The following is a 10005-nucleotide window of genomic DNA, read 5'->3' as shown; positions in this document are numbered from 1 at the left end:
CAGAACACGTGCTGAAACTTCATGTTCCATTTTTGGTGTATGTCTTTGTTGATTTATGTAATGTAGCTAATAATATGCAGCCTACCCTCGTTTTAAACAAACAAATGAACTTTTAAAAAGCTTTTTCATAAGTTGCTAAGCAACTCCAAAGACACATTTTATTAATTTAACAAATAGCATTCAGATGACAAATCCTTAAAGAAGATTTCTACCTTTGCTTTTATAATAAATAAATAAATAAATAAATAAATAAATAAATAAATAGAGGGGAAAAAAAAGGAAATCTCAGATTTCAGCAGGTACCCTCCTAGTTTTTCCCTATCTAAAGCCTCAGGGCATGTCCAAAGATGTTGCCTTCTTCTATTTTATATATATATATATATATATATATATATATATATTACTGTGTAAAACAGTAATGTTTTTTAATTGAAAACGTTACTAAAATAAAAGTTAAATCCAAGGACTTCCGGTGTAGTGATCCAAAATATTATCAGGCCTGAAGATTGTTTAACCTGAGTTCCAGTGATAAGTTGGATAGAAAAATTTGAGGTTGTGTGGGGATAAAATATGACTTGAAGGGTGCTTAGTAGCATCCAGCAACTTTGCCTACCAGATGACAATGACACCCCAACCCCTGTAGTTGCTATAATTAACTTTTTCTGTAGATAAAACCAAAACATCTAGAGAGGATGGATACAGTAAGAGGACAAATTCATTCATAGTTGAAAATCGCTTTGAATGAATATAGGTATAAATGCTAAATGCAAAATACAACTTGAGCCTAGCCAGTATCTCAATCTCCATCTCTCGATCTCAGTCTCTAGCAATATCTCAAGATTTATTCCCACACATCTACATCAGTCCTCTCCATTGCTGCTGGTAGTGAAGCATAAGTGGTAAGTAATATGATTCTAGGGTAATATAGCTCTCCAAGTATTTGAATATATGCTCATGTTTGGGTTTATCACTTCAGTGTAAATTCCACTGTACGCAAACCAGAGTCAGGGATCCGGTGGTAACCGTGCTGAGAAGCCTTCTCTAGCAATATCATGCTCCAGAATTTTACCTGAATCTTTTCTTATTCCTCTTACATTTTCCTTACGTTTGGTATTTAGATAGAATCATTTAAAAGTAAGTATGAGAGGGCTGACAAGATGACCCAGAAGTTAAGGGCAAATGCCTCTCTTCCAGAGAACCCTGTCTGGTTCTCAGCACCATGTTGTATGTGACTCACAGCCACCTGTAACTCCATCTTCAGAGAGATCTGTATTCCTCTGACTTCCACGTGTACCTTCATTCACGTGAATATGCTCCATGCATATACCTAAGTATTAAAAACTTTTATAGAAATGTGCCAATAATAAAGGTCTTGTAAGTTTTCTTACCCATTCATCTGTGTGTTGATTTTTCATATCCCACACTCAATACCATCTTATCCCTCACATACAAACTGCTTATATGCTCCCAGTCTTCACATGTGACTTATGAAGGACAAATTCATTTTACATGAAAAATGTTCCTAATTAATCCTTCCTTTACTTACAGTATTGTATTTCTGTTAAAAGAATGGCAGAACTACAAATTAATGTGAGGCAATCATTTTCTGACTGTCTTCACTATGCCAGACACTGAACATTGCTTGGTAGCTATTTCTATCAATTTACATTTCATTATTTATGCCCAACTAGATTGTAAGTTCCCAGAGGATAGGAACAGGTTTTATCTGTATCCCTCTGGCACCTTTTAATAATGATGCTAATAAATATGCTTTACATTTGATTAGCAATTATAACCTTTCAAATTAGTTTCATGCTTATTAGCTCATTGGTTATATAATTTCACTATTTTACAATCAATGAGAGTGGGACCTAAAATGCTCTAGGGAACAGTCCATGGGTTACACAATTGGTGCTCAGTAGAATATGTATTTAATATATATCGACTGACTGAATTTAGACTTACAAATTTCCAAACCTAAAATTGCTTGCCTGGTTATAAAAAATGTTTATGGTATTCAAAAGATAAGTGTTATTGTAAAGAACAAGAATCATTAAATGATGCAAAAGACACAACAAAGAAAGTGAGTCAGTTTAAAAAGGGTCCAATTGTAATAGAGCAGCAGGAGAAGGTAAGAAATCTTGTCGTTTCTATGAGAGATTAACTTCCTTTTGCAAGATCTTCTTCACCTCTTATTAAAGAAGTAAAATTGTTTTCAAAAGACAGCAAAATGTAAAGGAAATGCCTTAAGATTAACTTCATCATCCTAAAATTCACAGCATATATATATGCTGTGAATATATATAATATATATATATATATATATATATATATATATATATATATATAACCAAGAAAAATATTTCCAAAACTTTAGCCGCTCCCCTTGGGGGCATAGCTTCATAAATAACACCAAGATAAAACATATGTGTTTATCTGCCTTTCAGCTGAGTAAGGAAAAAAAAAAAAAAAAGCTGCACCCTCAAAGTGAGGGCATCCTGCCTAAGGAAGCCATCCCTTACCCAGCCATTTATTTTGAAGGCTTAAGTGCAGACACTGGTCTAGGCCCCAATGAAGGAAGAGGTCTAAACCTCAGCTGCTGGTGTGAATCCTGGGCCCGCGGTGGAGAAAGGGGCAAGTGAAAAGGTCTGAAAAGCCAGAAGTGATTTCCTTGGGCCTTTTCTTTCAGCCTTGAGCTCCCTTCTGCTCACTTAGGAAGTGAAGGCATTTAAAGAAAGCTGAAAATAAAAACAACTGGAGAGGAAAAGTTTAAGACATCACCACCAGCCAGGAGGAAAGAGCCACCCGGTGCCCAAACCACCCTTCAGCCACGTGACTGGTGTGAGACGAGAGAGGGGAGCGAACCCCCCAGGCCGGGGACCGGGCTGGTCGAAGGTCCGGTGAGGACCTGGGGAGGAGGGGCGGTGCCGCTAGACGACCGAGAAGCCCGCCGGAGGGTTGCAGGCCCCGGCGGCATCGCCGCAGGTCTTCTCCGGGAGCCCGCTCCGGCTTTTCCCAGCGGTTCCTCCAAGCGGAGCCCCGGGCGCGCGGCCGGAGGGTCTCCGGGCACTTGGCAGACGGCGCCAGGCGCCTTAGCGAGCTGCGTCCGAGCTCGGGGATCCAGGGCTGGAGGATGGCTGGGTTCGGCCGCGAGGGTCCTTGGGTCCGCGGACCGTCCAGCGCTAATAGGCCGGGCCGGGAGGCTCCCCTAGGGCCGCGAGGAGAGCGCGGAGGCCCGGCCCGGCCGTGGAGCCCTGCGCCCTGCTTCCCGAGGCGCGGTAGAGCGCAGGAGCGCGCGGGCTCGAGACGCGCCACGCTTTTCAGTCTAAACTGGGAAGAAGATTGTTCCCGAGGTTTTGTTTATCCAGAGACTGAAAAGGGAGAAACTCAAGTCTGTTGGCATCTTCCCTCGCCCCGCCCTACCCTGAATTAGTTCTGAAAAGCCTGCCCAGCGCAGGAGGGGATGGAGGGAGCAACCCCTTTCCTTTCAGCAACCCTCTCTCTCCCGCCCTCAGTCTCCACACACCCTTCACTAGCTCGGCTCAGGAGTTTGCACAAAGTCCGCCAGAGGATCGCAAGAGCCCCTATTAACTAAGCACCAGTAGATGATTGGCTTATGAAAATGGAAGTAGAAAGTCGCTTGCTTGTCACGGTATAATTAAAATTCACTCCCCTTACTAGTCTTAATAGTCAGGGCACTTCCACCACATTGTTTATAAGCTCCGGTAGGGTCTAAAGCGAGAAGAGATTCCAGACGAAGTTGCTACTACAAATCCTCCACCTCAGTATTATAGAAACTTTACTTCCATTCCCAAAGGCCAGGCCTAATGACCCCAGGGCCTGCCTATGGGTCTGTTGCCTGCTAACCTGGAAAGGGAAAGCAGTCAGGGATCAGAGTCTGAACTCAGTATCCTAACTACATGTGGTTATTGACAAAGGGAGGGGGAGAGTGGAGGAGGGAAATGGAAAGGAAAAACAGGGGGAAAAATGTGTTCATTTACACATTTCCTGTGCAGAACAAAAAAGTCCCACCATCAGCAAAAGAAGCCTTTTCCTCCAAAATAGCAGCCAAAGAGGGAGAATTAGAATATGCATAAAACTCCTTCATTTTCATTTGCACAGAGCATGATTTCCGGCACATTCGATGTAAGCTGCGCGATTAATCCCATCGCCTAAACAGTATTTCACTTAGCATCTTTCCAAAACTCACCTAAAGAAAATTACTGTCTTCCCACGACCCTTTTTGAGGTACCATTTCCTAGTGTGTCTGCCAATAAGAATTCCCTTGATGGGGTTATAAGTTGGGGTTTCCTAGCCATCCTTTCCTCACCCGAGCCCCATTTCCCTGAAAGCTAGCTGCCGGCTGTGAAGCCAGGGCTGGAAGCCACAGCCTAATGGAAAGTGTGTTTTAAAAGACAATAAACATGCTTTTCTTTTTTATCCTCTTGTGTCCTGAAAAATCTTTCAAGTTAGCAGTAACCAAGACCTTTGCACATAGACACCTCTGAGCATCTGCCTGTCCTCAAGAATAAAAGAGAATTGCACAACCTTACTCAGAGTAATGCTGTGCCTCGCAAATATTCAGCCTATAGAGCCACTAAATCCCCACAGCATAACCTTCATGTTTTGTTTTGCCAGTTACAACAGATCTGGTTGCATCTTCCTTGAAAAAATTCTTTGTTGCGAAAAACTGTTAGCAACATTTGAAACAATTCATTCTTTTTGACCTGGGCTTATTCCTGCCTGTGAAAATGTATGTTTCTTTCATTTAATAGAGTGTGAATAATGGATGGAATTTGTATGTCTTGGCTTACTGCTAAAAGAAAAGCTTCATTCCAGGAAACTCAACTCTAATTCTTCACTCCTCCATGTCCCAGTATGGAAGAAAAATCTGTATTTGCTCACAATATAAAGATGCATCTGGAAAGATTTCCTTCAGTATCTGCAGATTTCAAGTAAATCTCAATTACCAGTACTTTAAAAGAAATGCTAATATTTATTTGACTTTTAATTTGCATGAAATAAGCAATGCTTGGTACATTTAGTTTGGCATACACTGGATATGAATAAGCGTTTAAATATATGGTTTCTGTTGGCTAAAATTTTATTACGCTATTGGACTATAGAAGCTTATTAATTTAATTAAATGGGTTTGTAAACTTTACAGGCATAAGAGTTTCTGCATACTGTTAACACTAAAATAAATGCTTTCAGTTTTTATTTACATCAAATATCATCACCAGAGAATCATTAAATGTAGTTATTCTCAGTTGCACATTCCAGTTTTGGTTCAGAAGTTCTCAGTCATATAAAATAAAATACAAGATATTAGAAAATAAGTTCTTCCAAAGCCATATTTAGTGAGTAAATGACAGAATTGAGAGCCATGTTTTAGTAATGATCACTTCCCTTAATTTTCTTACTAAAACAAGTGATAGTTCTATTTCTTAATAAAAGGTACAATTCTTAATAAAAGAATCATAGTAACAAAATATCCTCCTTAAGACATTATTTTGATTGTAATTAAATATGCAGAAGTATATTTACAGAGGAATTGGGGTGAATTCAGTGGGCTATTAAACTCCAGGCATTGAGAAATTCTGAGGTGCCACTGAAATGTGGATCTACTAGCACCCAAATCTGCCACATCCCACTGCAGACGTACAGAGATGCATGAGAACTGAGCATCACTGCAGTGAATTTATTCTCCGAAATGAAAGCGCCTCTTTCTTTGCTGAAATGTAATGAAATGATGTTCTCACAAACTGGAAATGTTTTCCTTGAAATGAAAAAGGCTACAAGGAAATAAGTGTAAAGGGTGCTCAGCCTCCTTCCATAGACAGCAAAGATCACAAAGAACTAAAGCAATGGGGGCTGCGCCTGTCCCCTCCCCTGCTTCCTTCTTTTAATGTTTCTGTTGTGGATTGTGTGTTCACTGAGGTTTGAAGGAAATATCTCACAAAAATAAATAAATAAATAAATAAATAAATAAATAAATAAATAAATAAATAAATAAAAGTTTCCAGAACACAAACTGGCTACTGATATTTATGTCTTTGTTTTTGTTTTCTGTTTGTTTGTTTACCCTTTTAAGAGTCGAGGGTCTTCTTTATTGTACATTGCTAGGGCCACATGCATGCAGCTAATCTTACACCAATCCATCCTGTGACTCAGATCTCTCTTCATGTGGCCATAGGTGCTGAACTGACAAGGAATTTCTACCTTGGTGTCTGTTTTTCTTTCCCACAACTGCCCTTCCTCTCCTAACCAGCTGCCCTCTCTTCTCAAGAAAAGGGGGCAATAATAAACCACCTGCTTGAGAGTTAACATGTGCCTGACAAATGCCAAATCTAACCCCCATACCTTTTAATTTCTTCATTTTATTTAATTTCCCTTTTTGTGGAGGGTGAAAGTGGTGCTACGTGTTCAGTAGACAGGAAGAATATTAGACTGAGATGATGTTAGAGTAGTTTAAGTGTAGACCTACCGACAGACTTTTTCCACCTAGGACTGAGTTACCATTTGCTCAACCAACATGGATAGATGTCAGAGAAGCATCTCTTGGACATGGAGAAATGGGTTTTGCTTTCCTAGGTAGACCACGGGCAAAGTCTACTACCACTAAATCTACTTTCTTTAATCTTCTTTACATCTGCCTGTTCCTAAAGCAATCCAAAGAATTCATTCTGGGGTGGGAGGGGATACTGATGCTAAGATGCTATGTCTAGCTTTACAGAGTGGATCCAGTGATCTCTGACTTCACTGGACACTTAAAACTCTCTTATTAACTTCCTTGCCTTTGTGAACATAGTTTCTAAATACCAGGACTTTGCTACTGACCAGAAGTGATCTAGGGAGAAGATACCCTAGCCCTCACTCAAGAACCCTTCACATGTCTACCTCTGTTCCAGACTGCTTTAAGAATGGCATACATCTTCCGGGGAACATACCCATAGCCACGATGGAGTCTGAATATAGAAGCACTCAGTAACATTTACCAGGACCTACTAAGGGAGTCTTTCTTCAGAAACTTGAGTTTATCTAGACAGAAATCATTCATGAGCAAAGCATGAACTTGGCTGAATGTTCAACCCCCCACATAACACAAATCTAAGGCTGAAGTGGGTTTGATTTTCTTCCTGCTGGCCTTAGAATTATTTTAAGTCCACTTCTGCTATGGAACTTAAGTTTGTTATTATTTGTAGTTTATTTGGCAACATTGTTGAAGGTTTGTTACTTTTCTTGTTGTGGTTGTTATAGTATTCACTGGAAGTTTAGGAAGATTAGTCAGGTTAATTAGTTTATTGGTAATTTAAGGCTGAGAACTAGTAATTAAGCCCAAACTATAAATGATCATGGATGATTCATAACGATGTAGAATTTAGAAGGAAGATAATATAAATTTTGGACACCAAGTTTTTGCATCTGTGAAATAATTGAGGACTTGGGGGATCAAGACTATGATAACTGATAATATGTTTTAGTCACCCAATCACTCTCCCCCCGCCCAGATTATCAGTAATCTGTTTGATAGACTTAAAAACCATTTTTTTTAAAAAAGCAGAGAACAAAGATGCGATGAATGACCCCCATGTCACCAGATTTTTCACATGGATTCCCTGTGCTCAGGACCATCCTAGCATATAAGATCTCTGCCCTCCAAATCAGCCTTTTCCTTCTCTCTGCTCCTCTTATGAGTCTCTCTGAAAAGGAAGCATACTGTAAGACAAGGAGACAAACTCACCCCTCTCAGGCATGCTCTATGGAATAGAAACCCAGCAGTAAACTTTTCCTTACAATAAGTTCCTGCTCTTTCAAATATAATTAATATTTTGATAGTATAGTTCTTTAACTACACATATACACATGAAAACAGGCGCACCCTCTAGTTTTGCTGTTTGTACATCTAAAACCAAATTGGATACTTTCTTTCAGTGGCTCTTAAAATACTTCTAGTTCATCAGCACATTATGATAACTATAATCCAAATATTATAAATTTTTGTTAAATATTATTTAATAACAAAAGATACTGTGATATAATCTGATACAGAAATTTACGACATACCAGGCAAAATCTCCAAGCCCCTATTTATCTTTTGAAAATTTAATAATGGAAGCAGAATTTTAGTATCTTTATTTTATCTACGTGAGGTTTAATTGACAAATGTGTATGAAAAAACTAGTAACCATAATATCAAAGTTTAGTGAGCTTGTTAAGACTTTGTCAAATACCTCAGCTCTCTGTTTTAGGTCAATTAGTTCAAAAAGTTGCTCGTAGTTATGCATAAACAAATGTGACATAGATGGTCAGAAACACATATGCACAGATATGTAGCTAAGGACATAGGAGTTAAGTGAACAAGTCTGAGGTTCCATATTTATGACTTCTATATACCTAGCATTTCATCTTTCTGAACAGATTAACATGTTAAGAGCCGATGAATATACAGACAGTGGGCTATGGCACACTTTCCATCTTTGGTAAAGAACTGAATACTGTTGACCAAATATCAAACTTTATCTACCATGTTATGGAGTACAGAAGCTATGTGAAACCCATAAATGGATTTGCAAACCTCATGGGGATACTGTTTGATATTTGAATATATAGAAGGTACTAGCAAGGCAAAGAAATCTCTTACACATTTCTCTCTTCAAACTTTTTGGAAGGAATGTCTCAAAGTATTAGCTTCTCATAAACATTTTGAAACTTTCTTACTTTTCTTATTTAATATTTAAAATTATAAAGCAAAATAAGAAAGAACAAGGGAGTCTATGAAGGTGGTTTTAAGTAGATATTTTCAAGAATATGAGAGAAACATAACTTTTTCTGACTGCAGCATGATTCTTGAGAACCCTTAATCTTTGTGGTTGTTTACGATGCAATTCTTTTTATTGCTTTCTTCCAAGTATAAATGTGAGACTGACACTTCTTCACACTCATGGGGTTAACACACATATTAAATATTAGTTACATTTTTAACAGAAAAGCCCCCATAGGAGTACAAACTCAGTATTAGCATGTGAATAAACTACTATCCCACTCGTTTCGGGTATAGACAATTGAACGAATAGTTTCAATCGCATAGATTCCCAAGGATGTGTGAAATATAAAACACAAGTTCTCCCCCAGAATTCCTGATGTGTCCTTATTCCTTTCCCTGGATCTCCTTCCTTTTGTTTTGCTTTTTCAGTAGAACTACTGTGATCTCGAGTGAGGTTTTGTTTGGCTCTGGTTAATATTAAAGAAGATCACACACGGTTGAAAAATATTGTTATTTTTCTTTAATGGGGAAAATTGGACTCCCGCGTGTCAGATCTGTGGATTTCCGAAAGGCAGTGGGAATGGTACTGACATCACTTTGCACTTTAACAATCCGATTTGGTCAGAGTACAAGTTGTTTGTTTAACCCGACAACTCGGTGCACCCTGTCGCACACTTTGCACACTCATTAAAACGATTATTCACGACCTGTCGAGTGTTTTCGGGTTCATTCACAGGAAAGGCTTGCATCCAGAGAGCAATTCAAGTCAACACTGTCCACTATACCACGCACGTGAGGACGAGTTGGTGCATGCGTGAAAGATGCGGGGAGGGGTTGGTGAGTAAGCGCCCTGGCTGTTAAATCCTTCCCGACAAGGGGTGCTACGGAATCTCCACCTCCTTAGAGTGCTTACAGCACTGGGTTCCAAAACCGCCACTTCACTACCTAGCTCCAAAGACTTGAAAAGGAAAAGAGAATTTAAACAAGTGAAGCAAATAAAGGTAGCCCCCCTCCCCCACTTCTCTCTCCCTCCCATTCAATCTTCTGCAAAACTTTAGATCCCAGGATACCTCCTGCCTGTGGTCCCTATACTTATGGACAACCACTTCGATCCCCAAAATAATTCGGATCTACTTTCTATATATCTTATAGTCACTAGGGGGAAGGGAAGGTATAGCAAATAAATAATAATAAATGTTTTTAAAATAAGGAGGAAAAAAGGATCCCTAGGTGCTTGT

The sequence above is a fragment of the Mus caroli genome, chromosome 12 (genome assembly GCF_900094665.2).
Source record: "Mus caroli chromosome 12, CAROLI_EIJ_v1.1, whole genome shotgun sequence".
NCBI lineage: Eukaryota > Metazoa > Chordata > Mammalia > Rodentia > Muridae > Mus > Mus caroli.
The sequence above is the reverse complement of the archived record's forward strand: the minus strand, read 5'-3'. Positions refer to the sequence as shown.